The 21,834-nt window shown below is 42.2% G+C and overlaps 1 protein-coding gene across 7 annotated transcripts in view; it reads left to right on the top strand.

The window, feature by feature from the left end:
- sugct (succinyl-CoA:glutarate-CoA transferase) overlaps positions 1-21,834 on the top strand; it is a 564,860-nt gene that overhangs the window by 472,541 nt on the left and 70,485 nt on the right. For 2 of the 7 annotated variants that reach the window (XR_011885312.1, XR_011885321.1), the window contains one exon: positions 12,621-12,717. The exons of the other annotated variants lie outside the window; for them this stretch is intronic. The gene's annotated coding sequence lies outside the window, so the exon portion shown is untranslated. The remainder of the gene's footprint in view (positions 1-12,620; positions 12,718-21,834) is intronic. 7 annotated transcript variants of the gene reach the window in all.

Here is a 21,834-nt window from a genome sequence, read left to right on the forward strand (position 1 = left end):
TGGAGGTGAAGAAGCTGTTCGTAAGATGTTGAGCGTGTGTTTTCAGACTCCTACACATGTTCCCTGATGGTAGCGAGAAGAGGAGAGCCTGTGATGGTCCTTAGTGATGGATGCCTCCTTCGTCAGGCATCACTTTTTGAAGATATCCTCAATGCGGATTGTGCTCATGATGGAACTGGCCGAATGAACATCCGTCTGCAGTGTCTTGCAATGCTGTGCACTGGAGCTTCCACACCAGGCTCTGATCTCTCCCATTAACTAGGTGTTTTCCACCCACAGAACTGCTGCTCACTTGATCTTTTTTTCGTACCATTCCCTGTAAACTCTAGACTGTTGTGCATGAAAATCCCAGGAGATCAGCAGTTTCTGAGATACTCAAACCACCCAGTTTGGCACCAACAATCATTCCACAGCCAAAAAACAGGAATTCTGCAGATGCTGGAAATTCAAGCAACACATATCAAAGTTGCTGGTGAACGCAGCAGGCCAGGCAGCATCTCTAGGAAGAGGTGCAGTCGACGTTTCAGGCCGAGACCCTTCGTCAGGACTGACATTCCACAGCCAAAGTCACTTAGATCACATTTCTTCCCCATTCTGATGTTTGGGCTGAACAACAACTGAACTTCTTGACCGTGTCTTTGTGCTTTTATGTATTGAGTTGCTACCACATGAATTATTGGCATTAACATGCATGTGTACAAGTGTACTTAACAAAGTGGCCATTATGTGTGTGTATATATTATATAATGTACAGTATTGTGCAAAAATCATAGGAATATATATATATATATTTAGCTAAGGTGCCTAAGACTTTTGTACAGTACTGTAGTAATTTTATGTATTGCATTGTACTGCTACCACAAAAATAATCATGATATATGTGAGTGATGATAAACCTGATTCTGATGTGGGTCTCTATTGTGGACTGAGAGTGGGAAGGGGGCAGGTAGAGGGAATCATGGTTGAGAAATGGCGAAAGGACAGGGGAGGGAGCGGGAAGCACCAGAGAGACATTCTAGAATGATCAATAAACCAATTGTTTGGAATCAAATGGTGCCTGGTGTCTCAGGGCTGGGCACTCCTTCTCTGCCACCTGTCTCACACCCCTCCTACGGGTACTCCACACTCGTCATTCCCAGCATACTTTTCTCACATCAGATTTACAAACTCACTCTCTGCTCTTTGTTGATAAGTACAGTACTTTACAAAAGTCTTGGGCACCGTAGCTGTAAATATGTGCGTAGGACTTTTGCACAGTACTGTATAATATAAAATATATTTTATTCTAATTAGTAGTGTTGATACGTTACACTATATTGCTGCCACAAAACAACAAATTTCACAATATATGTCAGTGAAAATAAACCTGATTCTGATTCAGCTCTGGATAAAAACAAAACCAAACAAAACATAAAGCAACAGGAAAGCAAGTCTTTTTCCTTCCCTCCCACCTCCCACTTACACACACACACACACACACACACACACACACACACACTCACACTCACACTCACACTCACACACACAAAATGTACGTAAATGCTGCTCTTAATCACATGGTCCAAACTTCTTCCTGGCTATATGTTTCCAGTAACGGGAGAGTCTAGGGTGAGAGGGCACAACCTCAGAATAAAAAGACGTCCTTTTAAGAGCGGAGGTGAGAAGGAATCTCTTTAGCCAGGGGGTGCTGAACCTGTGGAATTCATTGCCACTGCTGGCTGTGGAGGCCAGGCCAGTATCTACATTTAACATGGAGGTTTATAGGTTTGTAATTAATAAGGGTGTCCAAGGTTATGGAGAGAAAGCAGGAGAACAGGGTTAAGAGGGACGATAAATCAGTCAGGATGGAGTACGCTCAATAGGCCGAATAGCCCAATTCGGCATCAGTATGTCTTATGGTCTTATTATAACTGAATGAACGACTGCATTAGATGTATGTTAAACTATTATATCAGATCTCCCAGGTTTCAGTGTAATCAGATGTTGATTACACCCGTTAGTTCTGAGGGTTACCCCTATGGTTGTATCACTCTGGTTAGCTTGGTTACGGGCGCAATAAAACTTGTTAATTGATGCACCAATGACACAGCAGTGTGTTGGTGTTGATTTATTATTGTCACGTGTATCGATATGCAGTGAAAAACCTGACTTACATACTGCTCACACAGATCACTACACAGTGCATTGAGGTAGAAGAAGATAAAACAATAACAATGCAGAGTAAGGTGTAAAAGCTACAGAGAAAGCGCAGTGCAGGTAAACGATAAAGATCACAACGAGGTAGATTGTAAGGTCTAACTTATCATACCAAGGAATATTTAATAGTCTTATAAAAGGGGAGTAGAGGCCGGTGGTATGTGCTTTCAGACTCCTGCGTCTTCTGCCTGATGGGAGAGGGGAGAAGAGAGAAGAGAGACTGTTCAGGCTGGGTGCGGTCTTTGATTACACTGGCTGCTTTACCGAAGCAGTGAAAAGTATACACAGAGTTCATGGAGGGCATGCTGGTTTCCATGCTGATCTGTGTTCACAGCTCTCTGCAGTTTCTTGTGGTTTTGGCAAATCTGTTGCCACACCAGCTGTGATGCATCCAGATAGACTGCTCTCTCTCGTGCATTCATAAAAATCAGAACTAAAGCTAACTGGAGTCATAGAGTACCACAGCACAGAAACAGGGCCTTCAGTCCATCTAGACCATGCCAAACCGTTATTCTTCCTAGTCACATCGACCTGCACCCAGACCATAGCCCATTGTATCCCTCCCATCCATGTACCTATCTGACTTTCTCTTAAAAGTTGAAGTCGAACCTGCATCCACTACTTCCACTGGCAGCTCATTCCGCACTCTCATCACTCACTGAGTGAAGAAGCTCCCCCTCAGGTTTTCCTTAAACATTTCACCTTTCACCCCTAACCCATGACCTCTAATTCTGATCTCACCCAAACTCATTTAAAAAAAAGCCTGCTTGGGTTTACCCTGCCTATACCTGTCAAAATTTTGTATACCTCTATGAAATCTCCCAACTCCTGTGCTCAAGCTGTTTTCTTTTGCCCTGACTCTAAAATTGTGACACATAACTAGAATCTGATCTTACACCCATGGTAACGTGTGATCTACAGGTGGGTGGATCTCCCTTGTGAAATGGAGCTAGACTGTGTGTTTTCAATAAAGTCTTAGTTTCAGTGCCAAATAAACGTTTCCATTTTATTGCCGCGAGAGCCAAAATTTTATCTAAGCAGAGGCCATAATGAGCAAAAGCAAAACACAGAGTGAAATTAGATCAGTACAGCATACAACAGCCCTTCGGCCCACAATGTTTTGCTCAACCAAGTAAATTAGTCATCAAATGGCTAACTAAACTAATCTGTTCTGACTACATAATGTCCATATCTTTCCATTTCCTTCACATTTGTATGCTTATCTAAATGCCTCTTAGAAGTCCTTAATGTATCTGCCACTACCACCACCCCAGGTAGCATATTTCAGGCACTCACATCTCCTTTGAAGTTACCCCCTCTCACCTTAAGCGCATGCCCTCTGGTATTAGACATTTCAACCCTTGGAAAAAGATACTGCCTGTCTATCAATGCCTCTCATAATCTTATAAACCTCTATCAGATCTCCTCTCAGACTCCGCCACTCCAGAAAAAACAACCCAGGTTTGTTCAACCTCTCATTGTGGCACATGCCCTCTAATCCAGGCAACAAAAAAGAATATATTTTTTTCCAGATTATTTTCATGGGAGATGTACTTGTAATGTATTTCCAGCTGCTCGTTTAAAGTGCAACTCCTAGTTAAAGCTGATTGTTTATCACATTCTTGCCATTACACTTTATAAGATGGACAGCTAAATATGTGTTTGGAAATTCATCTCTGGTCACTAGGGGTAAACAATCTATATAGTAACTTCTGTATATTGTACCCTCCCTTTGAAATTTAATTCCATTGACGTCAGTAGAATAGATTTCAGGGCCAGACTATAGTAATGGAGTAATGTGGCCATAGTCTGGTCTCCCTGTTGCAAAAGGAGAAAATGGATGGTAATCAAAAATGATATACAAAAAAATGATTTTAAAAAATTGTAAGGAAAACTACCACAGAAGACCAAATAGGTAAATCTCTTCTTTAACGACCAGAAGTAGCAGAACTGGGTGGCATGGTAGCATAGTGGTTAGCACAACGCTTCACAGCAAGAGTGATCTGGGTTCAATTCCCGCTGCTGCCTGTAAGGAGTTTGTACGTTCTCCCCTGGACCGCGTGGATTTCCTCCGGGTGCTCTGGTTTCCTCCCACAGTCCCAAAGACGTACCAGTTGGTGGGTTAATTGGTCATTGTAAATTGTCCCATGATTAGTTGTGAGGAAAACTATCACAAAAGGCTAAATAGGTAAGTCTCTTTTCTTTAAGAACAAGAAGTAACAGAAGTGATCTTCTGGAGCAGAAGGTTCCCAACTTTTTTTATGCCATGGACCAATACCATTAAGCAAGGAGTCCATGGATCCCGGGTTGGGAACTCCTGTTCTAGAGATTTTTAATAATGTGAAAAGATTCATCAGGATATTTCATAAGTCCATAAGATCAGCTTTATTTGTCACATGTACATTGAAACATACAGTGAAATGCATTGTTTGTGTCAAATCCGATCAGAGAGGGTTTGCACCGGGGGAGGGGGCCCACAAATGTCACCACATTTCCAGCAACAACATCACAGCCCATGACTCATGAACCCTAAACTGTACGTCTTTGGAACGTGGGAGGAAACTGGAGCACCCGGAGGAAACCCACAAGGTCATGGGGAGAACGTGCAAATTCCTTACATGCAGTGGCAAGAATTGAGCTCCAGTCTTACAGCTAGCACTGTAATAGCATTATGCAAACCACTGTGCTACCGTGCCACCATAATCACATTAGATAAAGTCCTGGAGAAAGTGTTTCAATTTCTGAAGAGCTCAAAACCAGAGGCCATAAACGTAAGATGCTTGGAATTGTGAGGAATTCAGTGAAGATCTCTTTACTCATTAAATATTGAGAATGTATAGTTTGAGAAAATATGGAGACTTTACGTGGAATATAGCTTTTCTTTGAATGGATTGCATGTTGTTCATTTTCAACAATTTAATCTGAGTGCAACACTGGGACGTGATTTTCAGGGAATATTTAGAATGGTAGCTAGTGTAGCGGCTAGTGCTTCGCTTTTCAGCACCAGGTATAAATTGGGGTTTAGTTTCCTCCGCTCGACTGAGAGTTTTCACATTTTCCCTTGACCACATGGGTTTATCCTGGGTACTCCAGTCCCCTCCCACATTCCAAAGATGTATGGTTAGTGAGTTGTGGCTATGCTACGTTGCTGCTGGAAGCACAATCCTTGCACTGTTTTGGTCATTGGCACAAAAGGTGCATTTCACTGTATGTTTTGATGTACATGTGACAAATACATCTAAAGCTAAGCTAAAGTGTCCAGCAAACTCCACCCTTCATATGGTGAACTCCCTGCTTTAGTCAGAATCAGATTTAATATCACTGGCATGTGTTGTGAGATTTGTTAACTTTATGGCAGCAGTACAATGCAAGACATGACAAATAACTATGGAGAAAAAACTGAGTACGTTAGTATATATATGTCCATTAAATAGTTATGTTTAAATAAGTGGTGCAGAATAACAGAAATAAAAAAGTAGTGAGGTAGTTCAATGAGTTTGTGAGTTCAGTGTCCATTTAGAATGTATACAGTAATAAATTTTACTTTGACTTTGCCCACTTGGCACATTGGCCTTCATATTGAAATGTATAAAATCCTAAAGGGATTGGACAGGCTAGATGCAGGAAGATTGTTCCCGTTGTTGGGGAAGTCCAGAACGAGGGGTCACAGTTTAAGGATAAAGGGGAAGCCTTTTAGGACCAAGATGAGGAAAAACTTCTTCACACAGAGAGTGGTGAATCTGCGGAATTCTCTGCCACAGGAAACAGTTGAGGCCAGTTCATTGGCTATATTTAAGAGGGAGTTAGATATGGCCCTTGTGGCTAAAGGGATCAGGGGGTATGGAGGGAAGGCAGGTACAGGGTTCTGAGTTGGATGATCAGCCATGATCATACTGAATGGCGGTGCAGGCTCGAAGGGCCGAATGGCCTACTCCTGCACCTATTTTCTATGTTTCTATGTTTCTATAAATCAATGTACTGAGTACAGGAGATGGGATGTTATGTTGAAGTTCTATAAGACGTTGGAGAAGCCTAATTTGGGGTATTGTGCGCAGTTTTGGTCACCTACCTACAGGAAAGAATAAAACCAGGTTGAAAGACTACAGAGAAAATTTACAAGGATGTTACAGGGTCTGGAGGACTTGAGTTATAAGGAAAGATTGAATAGGTTAGGACTATATTCTCTAGAACATAGAAAATTGAGAGATTTGATAGAGGTATACAAAATTACGAGGGGCATAGTTAGGGTAAATGCAAGCAGGCTTTTTCCACTGAGGTTGGGTGGGACTACAACTAGAGGTCATGGGTTAAGGGTGAAAGATGAAAAGTTTAAGGGGAACATGAGAGGAACTTCTTCAATTAGAGGGTCATCAGAGTGTAAAATGAGCTGCCAACTGAAGTAGTGCACACAAGCTCAATTTCAATGTTTGAAGGAAGTTAGGATAGGTACATGGAAGGTAGGGTTATGAAGGGCTATGGCTCCAGTGCAGGTTGATGGGAGCAGGTAGTTTAAATGATTTTGGCATGGACCAGATGGGCCAAAGGGCCTGTTTCTGTGCTGTACTTCTCTATGAGTCTATGACTATATAATAAGGCCAATACCTTGGCTGATAATTTGTTAAGAACAGACTAACTAGAACAGTTTGCAGAGGAAGGAGGAAACCATGTTGAAGGCAAAGAACCTCTCCCCCCACACATGAACGGATGGTGCATTTCTATCTCACACAGCCTGTCACAGTGGTGTGAACTCGGGAAAAGGATCGGTCCCTCGCGTGTCTGACTTCATGGCAAAATCAGAGAGTCGGGGGTGACAAATTACCAGCTGAGGCTTTGTGACCGAAACCACATCCTGGTGTCAAAGTGAGGAATAAAACTTGCAAAGTTAAAATTATTGTAAAATATAGACATTAATAATAGGACAAAAAATGTGCAGCAGTCACAGCAGGGCAACAAATCAAAAGCCATACATGCGGAAGTCATCAGGGCTAAAATAGAAAACACATGGTGTGGAACATTAGGAGGACAGAGGTCTATGGAGACTTACGTAAATTAATGAAATGAAGCACAATAAAACAGGAAGCCACACACTTAACAAAAGGAAAAATGTCAAAAACCTTTGGAAAATCCCAAACTGTTCTTACATCCAAAGGTAAAGTAAATGTTTGTTGGGAATTATTCGACAGTACTATATCTTTCCAAGAAGAAAATCAGGGTAATTCTATCAGCTGTTTTTCATGAGATGAGTGGTGGGTGGAGATACGTCTCTATCAAAGGAGGTGTCGGGCACTCTTTCCCTCTGCTAGCCTGCGGGTCACCCTTGAACAAGGTGTAGCACCTGCTTAGCCCTCTGATCAGGGTCACATGAAACCTTGGGAGCAGGGCTGGATGGTCGTATGAGCAGATGGTGCATATCACAAGTCCTGGTTATGCAACCACTGACGTCAGGCAGACGATCTCTGAAATTGCCAACACTACTCATGGTCATGGAAAGACCACATCTGCCCACCTCATAAGACACAGCACATGATGAACGTACAGTATGTTGTTCATGAAAAGCATACAAGTTTTATGGCATTACTTTCTGAAGGCTATGTTAAATGTTCTGTTCTACACTATCCTGGGTTCCCTAATGTTGCTGTAGCCATGGGTAGTAATGGGGACATGCTCCCACTACCTATTAAATACTCCCAAAGGCATGTATCTCAAAAGGCTCTGACAACCAAGTCCAGCTCCTGGCCTTCACCTGTGACTTAGTTTCTTAGCCCAGTGGAACTGTTTCTACTGACAGGAGAAAGGGCAAACACAGGTTACTGGCACCTTAAAACCAGTCGCTTTGGACAGATGGGGCTTATCAGCCATGGTTGGCAGCTTATCTAGGGGAGGGAAAACTCTGATCTCAAACCTCTGCTTCCTTGCGGCTATACCTATTCACAGGAAAGGCTGCGGGAATTAACCCCCACCCACCAAGGAAAAATACGGAGCTGGAATTTGCCACTAAAGCAGTCCTACGTTGTGTTCAATGCTGACTGACAACTCCTGCAACGTTGCTGGTACCAAATGGTATTGGTCTCTGCTATTCCTTTGGATTCATCAGCTGCATAAACGGGGCATTCTGCTACTTAGCCAACAGCTTATTCTCCATGTTGTACTGTCCCAGCTTGCGTATCATGTAGAGAGCTGGGACGCAACATCCATGGTTATCACAACCAACAGAGGGCCTCATGCCATACTGACCCTTAAAACAAAAATATGATATGTAGCTATTCTAACCAAGTGGTTAAGGCGTTCGTCCAGTGATCTGAAGGTCACTAGTTGGAGCCTTGGCTGAGGCAGCATGTTGTGTCCTTGAGCAAGGCACTTAACCACACATTGCTCTGCGACGACACCGGTGCCAAGCTGTATGGACCCTAATGCCCTTCCCTTGGACAACATCGGTGGCGTGGAGAGGGGAGACTTGCAGCATTGGCAACTGCTGGTCTTCCATACAATCTTGCCCAGGCCTGCGCCCTGGAAACCTTCCAAGGCACAAATCCATCGTCTCATGAGACTAACGGATGCCTATAAAAAATATTCTAACAAAGGCCCATCCAGATCCTTATAAGAAGAATGAGGGTGGATCTCATTGAAACCTATCGCATATTGAAAGGCTAAGATGGAGTGGTCGTGGAGAGGATGTTTCCAATAATGGGAAAGTCTAGGACCAGAGGGCACAGCCTCAGATTAGAAGGATGTTCCTTTGGAACGGCGATGAAAAGGAATTTCAAAGGGTGGTGAATCTGTGGAATTCATTGTCACAGATGGTTGTAGAGGCCATCGTTGGGTATATTTAAAGTGGAGTTTGATAAACTCTTAATTAGTAAGGTCTTCAAAGGTTATGGGGAGAGAAGGCAGGAGAATGGGGTTGAGAAGGATAATAAATCAGCCATGATGGAATTGCAGAACAGACACGATGGGCCAAATGGCCTAATTCTACTCCTATGTCTTATGGTCTAACAAAAGTATTGTATTCATCTATTCTAACCTGCAGAATAAGGCCTGCCCACAGCGATATCCCTCAATGTACAGTTCATTCTGCCAGATTAAGCTTTGGTTATAGCTTTCTATGGTTATATTAAGTTATGTTTGCAAAAGTATGGTTTGTGATTAATAATTTTCCATATTTCACTTATAAAATGCAAAAAAATCTTCAATTTTGTTTAATGTTTTTCATGTCTGCAGAATATTCAAAAGCTGCTTAGAAAAATGGATTGTATAATTCTGTATTTTTCATTGCCATGCAATTGAAAATTACTCCAACCTGTGTAAATAAGTGTTCCTAATCATTTTGAGTCAAATCACACCAGCTGTGAAATTTGACCAGGCACTTTCTGACTTATATCATTCCTGCAATCCTGACTCAGTTTCTTCATCAGAAACATACAAGAACGCTATTCCCTGTGCAACGCCCCTCATGCCTTTAGGTCTGAGAAATATGTTGAATCCTGAAATGCTTACTGTTTTCATTGATGCTGCCTGTCCTGTTGAGTGTTTCCAGTATATTCTGTTTGTATTACCTTTTGGGATCACTCTCAACCTTCTTTTGATCCAAAGAGGAAAAACCACTACCTTACTGTCATAGGCATTTCTGTACAATGTTGTCCAAGTTCTTAGAGCATAAGACTTAGGAGCTGACTTAGGTCATTCAGCCCTTTGAGTCTGCTCCACCATTCCATCATGGCTAAATCATTATCCCTCTCAACCTCATTCTCCTGTTTTCTCCCTGTGATCTTTGAGATCCTTACTAATCAAGAACCTAGCAACCTCCACTTTAAATATACCCAATGACTTGGCCTCCATAGCTGTCTGTGGCAATGAATTCCACAGATTCATCACCCTCCAGCTTAATTCCTCCTCATCTCTGTTCTAAATGGATATCCTTCTATTCTGAGGCTGTGCCCTCTGATACTATACTCACCCATTATGGGAAATATCCTGTCCACATTCACTCCATCTAAGCCTTTCAGTATTCAATAGGAGAAGTTTGGAGGATAACCTTGCAGGACAACTGGGACAACATTGTGGAGAATTACCTCTGGTAACGAGCGAGGGTTTTTCCCTTTGGAGAGAAGGAGGACAAGAGGTGAGATAGGCAGAGATAGAGTGAATAGCCAGAGACTTTTTCCCAGGGCAGAAATGGCTAATACAAGGGGGCAGCGTAATGTTAAGGTGATTTGAGGAAAATATAGGGGATCAGAATCAGATTTAATATCACTGGCATATTCAAAGATACAAAGTACATTTATTATTAAAGTATGTGTGCAGTATACAACCCTGAGATTTCCTCTTCTCACACACACCCATGAAACAAAGAAAACTATGGAATCCGTTCCAAAAAATACATCAAGCTCCCAGCACACAAAAAAGAAACGAATTGTGCAAGTGGCAAAAAAAAACGAGTGAGAAACAGAGAATATAAATCATCAAACCGCAAGTCAGTGAAACAGTCAGGGAATGTTAGTTCAGTTCAGTCTAGCACTGTGTTGTGTGATAACTTCAGGCCACAAAGCCAGTCCACCCCGATCAAAATCGCACAAAATAGCAACCAAAAAACACATCATAACATGAACTATGGAGTCCTATCCACAAATTGCATTGAGTAAACCTTGTCCAGGATCCAAGACTCCGGCGCCATCATCCAACATCATCGAGCGAAGAGGGAAAGGAAGACTAGTCACACACAGGCACCTTCCCCCAGCGGCAGCAAGTGCAGGCCACTGAACACCCGCTCGCCTTCCGCTCTCTTCCACATTTATTCCGATCCTCCTCGATGCTTTATTTAGCGAGACCGATGAGAAATGGAGTCGATCGTGGGCTCACAACCCGTATCCATGCTTCTTAGCCTCCAGACTGCACACTTTACTCGAGACCTTACCCCACTCCCTCCGAGATAGCAAAGCACCAGGTTGCTCAATCAGCCCGAAAACGCACCATCAAAATGTAGATCGCAGGTTCCAATAGTGGCAGAATTATACTTGAAAGAAGAAGTAGAAGTAAAAAAGTTTCAAGAAGTAGTTTTGTCTGAAGGACATCGCCTTTGGTCGCATTGTTCATTGGTGCCATCTATGCCATGAAATTTGTTGTTTTGCAGCAGCAATACATTATAGTACATAATAATGGAAACTATAAATTACAATTAGAAGTAAGTAAAAAAAGATAAGTATGTAGTATAAAAGAGAGAGTGAAAAATTTACTGAGGTAGTGTTCACGGTGATGCAACCAGTTAGAATGCTCCCCACGGTACATCTGTAGAAATTAGCGAGTGTCTTTGGAAACATATCAATTCTCCTCATACTCATAATAAAATACAACCACTGTCGTGCCTTCTACGTAATTGCATCAATATGCTGGGCCAAGGACAGGTCCTCAGAGGTGTTGACACCCAGGTACTTGAAACTACTCACCCTTTCCACTTCTTCTCCCTCGATGAGGACTGGTGTGTGTTCCGACGACTTACCCCTCCTGAAGACCACAAAGGGGTCGTGAGAGAGTGGGACGACCTGCCAGCGCAAATAAAAAAACTATAAATTACACAAGAAATATATACAGCTCTGTGCAAGTCTTAGGCATTATATATATGATTAGAGTGCCTAAGACTTTTCCACAGTACTGTAGTACTGTTGCTGCCAGAAAAAACAAATTTTATGACTTATGTGAGCGATGATAAACCTGATTCTGATATGGCTCTCCGTTGTGGACTGAGAGTGCGAAGGGGACAGGGAGAGGGGAATCACAGTTGGGAAAAAGGGAAGGGAGCAGCACACACCAGAGAGACATTCTGTAATGATCAATAAACCATTTGTTTGGAATCAAATGACCTTGGCAAACCCCCACCCCACCCCTGGCACTCCTTCCCTGCTACCTATCCCACACCCCTTCCGTGACACTGCACTCTCGTCAATCCCAACATCCTTTGCTCCCACCAGATTTACAAATTTGCTGTCCGCTCCACGTTGACAAATACAGTTCTATGCAAAGGTCTTAGGCACCCTTGCTATATATATATGTGCCTAAGACTTTTGCACAGTTCTATTTAGTATATAAAATAAATTAAATAAGTAGTGCAAAAAAAAAGCAAGAAAAAATGTTTAAATAGTGAGCTAGTGTACATGAGCTCATTGTCCATTCAGAAATCTGAAGACTGGATTATGATTCTGATGTTAGTGGTAATAAACTTGATTCTGATCCTGAATTTCAAACCTTCCGCCCTTAGAGCATGTAAATGAGTAATGATTCAGGAAGTATTAATTGCACTTTGTTGGAGGAAAGTTATACAGAGGAAAGTTGTGAGTGCCAATGAGTCTCTCAATGAATAAGTAAGAGAAGTAAACTTCTTATAAAAACTCCGAAAGTGACTGCTGAAAATATTTTGCATTCCCCATATTCAGATGGAGATGGACTCCATCCATTATAAACTGAGCACTGAAGACACCAGGTAAAACCGAGAACCCAGCTGAACACATTTACTGCACCTGAAGCTCTTGCGTGAGTAGCATAACAAACTGTTTTATTAAAATGAAACCAAGCTGCCAGAGTTATTCAGTGCATGTTAGTGTACCTAGCAGGGAGCTTTTCAGTAGGAAAGATCAATCTGAAATAAGGAAAGTTATTATAACTTATAACGGCACTGAAAATTCAATTCTTGGCTTCAAAACAGACAAGTGCTGTAGTGTACAAACTGACAACAGCGTGGCGAGCTGACACATCCCAGCAGGCTGGCTGATGGAGAAGAGGGATACAGATGGGAAATGCAATGCAGAATCCTGTTTTAATTTAGCACCAGGCCATTGGATTGAAACTAACTCAGTAAGGAAGTAAGAACAGAGAACAGCAGAGGTGGTTTATGAACATTAAGGCCATTTGGGTTAAAATGCCAAGGACACACACAGAAGTTGGGTGACTAGAATGTTAAAGGAAATTAGAAAGCAAAGGAAGATGGTGAAATTCCTGTGTGTGTGAAGATAAAAATACTGCTGATGTAGTAAAGATAAAGATTAGCTTTATTTGTCACATGTACATTGAAACCTACAATGATAATGTCATTTGCATCGACATCCAGCGTAGTCTGAGCATTGTGCTGGGGGCAGCCCGCTTCCTGCACCAACGTGGCAAAAAAGGAATAAAAAACAACACTTGAAGAGAAAAAAAAACACAAACATGCAAACAAGTGAAGCAATCAGAAACAGCATTCTGGCCTGAAAAGACAGGATGTCGGTTGGGACGAGAGCTGATTTCGCTCTTTCTCTGCGGTGGTCATCTCCATGGCGCCGCGGCTATGACGACTGTCCCGGCTGCTGTACTCCGTGCCTGCTAATATGATGAACTGATAAGTGAGGCTTTGGGCCTACTCCGGGCCTGTCTGGGGTTCAGATTTGAGGATTCATTTTTGGTTTGGAATGCCGTTGTTGTTCGCTCCAATTGTTTGGATGACTTGTGGATTTTTTTCTTTCTCTTGGAGTGTTGGTTTTTATTCTTTCTTTCTTTAATTCGGTTCTTTCGGGTTTCTTGCTTTGTGGCTACCTGTGGGCAAGCAAATCTTAAAATTGTATAATTTATATATTATTTGATAATAAACGTACTTGAACCTTGAATCTAATCCTAACCTTAACCATATGTGTCTGGAATGTGCGATGAAACCAAAGTACCCGGAGGGAAGCCACACGATCACAGGTAGAAAGTACAAACACTTTGCAGACGGCAGCAGGTATGGAAGCTCTATCGCTGGCTGTAAAATACGATGTTAACAGCTACGCTAGATAGAGTGGACGAGGAAAAGGTATTTCCAATAGAGGGAGAGTCGAAGACCAGAGGGTACAGTCTCAGAATATAAAAACACCCCTTTGGAACAGAGCTGAAAAGGTGAGGAATCTGTGGAATTCATTGCCACAGATGGCTAAAAAGGCCAAGTCATAGGGTATAATTTATTTATTTATTTATTCATTCATTCATTCATTCAGATGCAGCATGGAATAGGCCCTTCTAGCCCTTTGAGTCACACTGCTTGGCAATCCCCCAATTTAATCCTTGCCTAATTATAGGACAATTTATAATGACCAATTAACCTACCAAGTTTCCTTAAACTGTGGGAGGTAATGGGGAGAACGTACTAATTTCTTACAGGCATTTGCAGGAATTGATCCCAGGTCGTCTGTACTGTAAAGCTTCATGCTAATCACTACACTACCGTGCCGCCTCAGAAAAACAGAGGTTGATAGATTCTTAATTAGTAAGAGCATCAAAGGTTATGGGGAAAAGGCAGGAGAATGGGGTTGAGAGGGGATAATAAATTTGCCATAGTGGAATAGTGGCAGTCTTGATGGGCTGAGTAACCTAATTCTGCTGCAATGTTTTATGGTCTTATTATGAAAGTGTTTTTAATGTTTTAGCCCGTAAGCAAATTGTGAGTTCAGAATCGGAATCCTGGATCATCCCTAAAATGTTGAGTGTATGTCTTCAGGCTGTTCCTCCTGTACCTCCTCCAGAATTTCTTCAAATATCATTAAAGTTAATTTATAGTTGAGTCTGTGGTAAGGAAGGCAAATGCAATGTTAGCATTCATTTCAAGGGGACTAGAATATAAAAGCAAGGATGTAATGTTGAGACTTTATAAAGCACTGGTGAGGCCTCACTTGGAGTATTGTGAGTAGTTTTGGGCCCCTTATCTTAGAAAGGATGTGCTGAAACTGGAGAGGGTTCAAAGGAGGTTCATGAAAATGATTCCAAGATTGAATGGCTTGTCATATGAAGAGCATTTGATGGTTCTAGGCCTGTATTCACTAGAATTCAGAAGAATGATAGGTGACCTCATTGAAACCTATCGAATATTGAAAGGCCTTGATAGAGGTGATGTGGAGAAGTTGTTTCCTGTGGTGGGAGAGACTAAGATCAGTGGACACAGCCTCAGAATAGAAAGGTGTCCTTTTAAATCAGAGATGAGGAGGAATTTCTTTAGCTAAGAGTAGTGAATCTGTGGAATTCTTTGTTCTAGGCAGCTGCAGAGGCTAAGTCTTTATGTATATTTAAAGCAGAGGTTGATACGTTCTTGATTGGTCGGGGCATGAGGGATATGGGGAGAAGGCAGGAAAATGGGGCTGAGAAGATAATTGGATCAGTCATGATGAAATGGTGGTGCAGAGTCGATGGGCCAAATAGCCTAATTCTCTCCTATACCTTATGGTCTTATCTGCTGTGTTCTGCACCACTAGGACCCCGTTCCAGTTATACAATGTATGTGCCACTATTACACTCAAATATATGTCTCAAGAAAAGCTACGTAACAGAACTTTAACATCATAAACCAGTGAGTTGTTTGTTATGTCTCTCCACTCGCTGAGAAAATGGAGACACCTCTTTCTCCCTTATTAGGGAGAGAGAGAGCCTGTGGCCTGTCGAATACCGGATGAAACGCAAAGTCTTTGGGGTGGCTGCAATTCTGTGTCTTTGCTATTGCTTTGCTCACGCTTCAGTGCCTGGTGGCGGTGCCAATACTTGCGTTTTTTTTGCCGGTGGGGGGGGTGGGGATTGATGCTTGTTGCCGCTTATGCGTGGGAGGGGGGAGCTGGGGGGGGACTTTGGGGTTCTAACATTTAACTGTCGGTCATTCTTTGGGGCGCTCCTCTGTTTTCGTGGATGGTTGCAAAGAAAAAGCATTTCAGGATGTATATTGTACACATTTCTCTGACGTTAAATTGTACCTTTGATCCTTTGAAGTTCTGCCCGTGGCCATATGGCTTTCCTCCAAATGCTCCGGTTTCTTTCCTCAGTGCACAACCTGTATGAATTAGTAAGTTGTGGACATGCTATGTTGGCACCAGAAGAGGGACAACTTCTCATCTTCCCTCTTCTTTCAAGGTATTGGCAGTTTGTCAATCTCTGATTAAAAACATCACACTTACCCTTTGAGGATACGTCAAGCAGAGGTGCTCCTGAAGTACCAGATACCATTGATGAGCATCCAAGCATTTACAACTGTATCTTTTGCCAAAAACTGTGTTGAAAATCACTCATTTTACTGAACACACTAGTTATGTTATCAATGAATTGTGGGGTAGAAAACGTAGTGACAGGCTGGTTGCTGAAAGGTGAAAGCATTCAAGTGTCATGAGCCCTGCGGGCCACTGCAGCTTGCCATAGAGCGTTGGGCTTCTAGTTTTCTCGAGCATCCGTATTTACTAATTGTAGTTGTAATTAGAGTTTTTTTTCATTTTTTATTTTTTTTATTTTTTTTGGTAATTAGAGTTGTTAAGCCCTTATGCTTTCGGTTTAGTCTTATCATGTTAGTTGTGACTGGCATGGCTTTTCTGCATTCTATGATTATTTAATGTGGATTCCCGTTTAACTCTCATCGAGGGGTCCTTGTGTTGAGAATGATTTGTCTCACAGTGTTGCTTTGTTGTGCCACTGATGTTCTGTTGGTATCCCTATGTGTAAGCCCTTGTTTCGTCTCTACCTGGAAGTCCACCACTCCTCTGCACCTGGGTTCAGTCTTTCCCAGCACTCACAGTGATGTTAAGATTTGTGTTGACACTTAATACGTTAATGGCAAAGACTGACCGATTAACCAGCTGCAACAGTAATGGTGTCACTAAAGCAAGGAAACAGGTCCTTAGGTGGAACTGACCTGTGCTGACCAAGATATATCATAGACCATAAGACATAGTGACAGAATTACCATTCAGCCATACACATGAACACAGCCAAATGAAACAGCCTTCCTCTGGAGCCGAGGCACAAAACACACTGCCAACAGTCATACACAGCACACAGCACATGTAACAGATATAATTACGATAGCAGAAAAACATACAGTTAGAAAAAAATAAAGATAATACTAATATAGCCCACGTCCCTGAGTGATTGATGGTGCATAGATGTTGTCCTGGAGCCATGTTTCAGCAAGAGCAACCCACAGCAGTTCCTCATCTCGCTCAAGTACAGCCACAGATGAACGCAATCCTGCTTGTCTTCTTGGGACTGAATACTGGAGGGCAGCACCCAACCCAGTATGGAATCCAACGGCACACAGCTGGGCAGCTGAAGCACGGTGCGAAACAAGTCCAGCTCTCTCTGTCCACTCTCACCTCCATTATCCCTCTCAACCCCATTCTCCTGCCTTCTCCCCGTAACCTTTGACACCCTTATTAATCAAGAACCTATCAATCTCCGCTTTAAATATACCCTCCACAGCCATCGTGACAATCAGCTCAATAAATTCACCGCATTCTGGTTAGTAAAACTCCTCCTCATCCCTGTTCTAAATGGGTGTCCCTTTTTTCTGAGGCTGTGCCCTCTGGTTTTAGACTTTCCCATATAGGAAACATCCTCTCCACGTCCACTCTATACAGGCCTTTCAATATTCAATAGGCTTCAATAAGATTTCCCACCCCCCCCCCCCCCCAACTACCCCGGGATCAATAAAGTATGACTATGACTAAATTCCAGCAAGTACAAGCCCAGAGTTATCAAATGCTCCTCGTAAGTTTCATTCAAGGATCACTTTTGTGAACCTCCTTTGGACCCTCCAATGGAAACATAGAAACATAGAAATCTACAGTTTATTACAAGCAATGGAGTTTAGAGTGTGAGGGAGCAAGTCCGGTTAGAGTGTGCAGTGGTCAAATGCATTTAGAGTGTGCAGAGGGCAAATGAGATTAGAGTGCGGAGGTGGTAAATAAGATTAGAGAGTGTGGATGGCAGTAAAATTAGAGTGTGCGGAGGGCAAACCAGATTAGAGTGTTTAGGGGGGCAATCGAGATTAGATTCTGTGGGGTGCAAGCAGGATATGAGTGCGTGGAGGACAAGTGAGATTAGAGTGTCTGTGGGTCAAGCAAGATTATAGTGTGCGGAGGGCAAGTGTAATTAGACTGTCTGAGGGGCAAGTAAGATTAAGGTCCATGAGGGCAAGGGAGTCAATCAAGATCAGAGTGTGCGGGGGTCAAATGGGATTAGAGTGCGCTGTGGGCAGCTGAAATTAGAGTGTGGGGGGGAGCGAAAATAGAGTGAGTTGGGGGAAAGGAAGATAAGAGTGTGCAGAAAGCAAGTGAGATTAGACCGTGTGGATAGGCAATCAAGATTAGAGCGTGTAGAGGGCAAGTGGGATTAGAGTGTGCAGGGAGGAAGTGAGATTACAATGAGCAGGGAACAAACAAGATTAGAGTGTGCAGAGGTCAAGCGAAATGAGAGTGTGCCGGGGGCAATTGAGATTAGTGTGTGCGGAGCCCGAGCAAAGTTGGCCCGCTGCCTCTGACCAAGCAGATTTTGGCAAGCAGGGATTGTGTCTGATGATCAGGCTGAATATGTTCACAAATTCATTTTGTGAACGTAATCGTCAGATTCATCTATCAAGTATGTGGGCTCTCAGAATTTACGTGTACACCTTCTGTAAACCAGCACAAGCAAAATGATGACGATATTAAAAAAATTAGTGGAAAGAAAGATTGGCTTTATTAGTCAATATTATAATATGAATGTTAAGTGTTGTAGTCTGGAGTGAAACCAGACATTGAGTCAATAATAAGTTCTATGTATCAATAACCAGACTGCATTGTAAGGATGTGGCTAAGCCACAAGCGCTAAGAAGCAATGAAAAAGTGTCCTTCTTTAAAGAAGAAGCTAAGAATATTTATGTTGTTAACTGTTAAATTGTTCAGTGGCTTACACATTTCACAGTAATTGTCCCCATGACAACAGAAGCACTTGGGTGACGGATGTTTCAAACTATTGTTTATTTAATCTCTAGTTTCCCATTATCCTACGTCAGAGCCCAGTGTGGAAAAGCTTACAATTCAGCAGACAACTCATTTTACATACTGGCAGACATTAGTCAGTTACCATGAAATTCATCTTTTTTTTTGCACTTCCAACTTCACCATTTGGAGTTCACCATCTTTATAACCAACTCGGCCATGGACGGCCCCAAGCCCGGCTGCAAAAGGAGGGAGGTTAGTCTTGGGCCTTGCAACCCCATCCCATAAAAGCCCAGAGCTACAGAAATGGCATTAGAAACTTCAAAGACCTCACCCCCGAAAATGGAAACATCTTTGCCTAGAAGCCATAGTCGAGGATTGAATACAGGAAATGGGATCTCCATCCACCAGAAAAAGTGGAATCTCCCAGTACCCACCTATTTCAATTCCGACATGTCAGTCCATGGCCTCCTCTACTGCCACGATGAAGCCACACTCAGGTTGGAGGGGAGTAAGACCTTATTTCTGTCTGGGTAGCCTCCAACCTGATGACATAAACATCAATTTTTCAAACTGCCGGTCATTGCTGTCCCCCCTTCACCATTCCCCATTTCCATTTCCCTCTCTCAGCTTATCTCCCTACCTGCCCATCGCCTCCCTCTGGTGCTCCTCCCCCCTTTTCTTTCTTCCATGGTCTTTTACCCTGTCCTTTCAGATTCTCCCTTCTCCAGCCTTTTATCTCTTTCATGAATCAACTTCCCAGATCTTTACTTCATCCCTCCCCTTCTCCCGATTTCACCTATTTCCTACCATCTTGTACTCCTTCCTCCCCTCCCCCCACCTCTTACTCTGACTTCTCACCCTTTTGTCCAGTCCTGATGAAGGGCCTCAGCCCGAAATGTCGACTGTTTACTCTTTTCCATAGAAAATACTTGCCTGACCTGTTGAGTTCCTCCAGCATTTTGTGTGCTGTGTTTTGATTTTCAGCATCTGCAGATTTTCTCTTGTTTGTGACAGGAGATGGGATGTTATGTTGAAACTGTATAAGATATTGGTGAGGCCTAATCTGGAGTATTGTGTGCAGTTTTGGTCACCTACTTACAGGCAAGATGTAAGTAAGGTTGAAAGAGTCCAGAAAAAATTTACAATTATGTTGCCTGGTCAGGAGGACTTGAATTATTGAAAAGATTGAATAGGTTAGGCCTGTATTCCTTAGAATGTAGAAGATTGAGAGGAGATTTGATAGACATGTACAAATTTATGAGGGATATAGATAAGGAAAATGCAAGCAGACTTCTTCCACTGAGGTTGGGTGGAAATACAACTAGAGATCATGGGTTAAGGGTGAAAGGTGAAAAGCTTAAGGGGAACATGAGGAGAAACATCTTCATTCAGAGGGTCGTGAGAGTGTGGAATGAGTGGATAGTGCAAGTGGTGCATGCAAACTCATTTTCAACTTTTAAGAGAAGTTTAGATGGACTATCGAGCGCTTTGGTGCCATTGCAGGTTGATGTGAGTAGGTAGTTTAAATGGGTCAGCATGGACTAGATAGGCTGAAAGGCTGATAGGCTGTACTTTTCTGTGACTCTATGACTCTAAGCTATGTCTTGGTGATGGTTTAAAAGACTAGACCAGATAGAGGAATCTGGTGAACTACTGTTGGCACCCTATGTCCTAGTAGGGATATTGGGCTAAGTAAAAGAATCTTAATAACCAATTGTTCACAATTAGCATGGACTACTTAGTTGAATTTAAGACTTTTGGGAAGTATTTTCTCATACTTTTTTCTGTCTTTTTAAATTTTGTTCCATTAGTCTTTTTTTTTCCTTTAGAACTTAGAACATTACAGTACAGTAACAATTACAGCACAGTACACGATATGCATTGGCCTACGATGTTGTGTCAACCTTTAAACCTACTCTAAGATCAATCTGATTATTCATCTTGCACCATTCTAACCATTTCTCGCCTCTTTCATTTCTTTCCCCTAGTCCAAATTTTCCTATGGTATTTCCATCAGCACCTTGTCCGACATTTAGATCTCCCATGACAATAACAATATTTTGAGATTTCCATCCATTCTTTACTTGTTCAAGCTCTTCATAGAATTTATCTATATCCTCATTTGTTCCATCTGTTGTTGGTGCATATACCTGTATAATTGCGAAATCAAATGGTTGTCCTCTGAATCTAACAAGGAGCACTCTTTCTGATATTGCCCAATGTCCTAAAACATTTTTGCCATGTTTTCATCCATAAAAATTCCTGCTCCATTAGTATGAGATGTTCCACAAGAATAAATTAGTGTTTTATTTCTATTCTGACATGTTCCAGCACCTGTCCCACAAACTTCACGAATTCCCATTATGTTAATTTTTAGTCTTTCCGTTTCATTTATCATATTGTCCAATCTTCCTGCTTGGTATAGGGTTCTTACATTCCAAGTGGCAATAATTTTCTTTTGTGTTACTTGAATTTTATGAGTGGTAGCTTGATGACGGTCAGGGATCCCCTGCTGCCCAGAGTCAACCCTACCGAGCAAAGCATCTTCAGAATTGTCTTGAAGATCCTCTTGACACTGTTGTTGTGTGACACATTTTGTGAGCTTGACCATGCTTTTCTTAGCAAATAGATTCTAGGAAACCTAGTATCTAACAATGGTGGTTTGCTATTGCCTTCCGTTGGGTGAACTGAAGAAACCATCCAAGATGCTTGTGGACCTGGAAAAGTCCAGGTGATAACACCAGAAATCAAATTGACTTTATTACTATAAACCAAAGATTTAGAAACTCAGTGACTCAATGCAAAACATATCCAGGTGCAGACTGTAATAGTGACCATAACCCAGTAATATGTCATGTAAAAGTAAAACTTAAAAAACTAAAGAAGCAAAAACCTGAACAATCCCTTGACTACT

Source organism: Mobula birostris, chromosome 1 (genome assembly GCF_030028105.1).
Source record: "Mobula birostris isolate sMobBir1 chromosome 1, sMobBir1.hap1, whole genome shotgun sequence".
NCBI classification, from domain to species: domain Eukaryota; kingdom Metazoa; phylum Chordata; class Chondrichthyes; order Myliobatiformes; family Myliobatidae; genus Mobula; species Mobula birostris.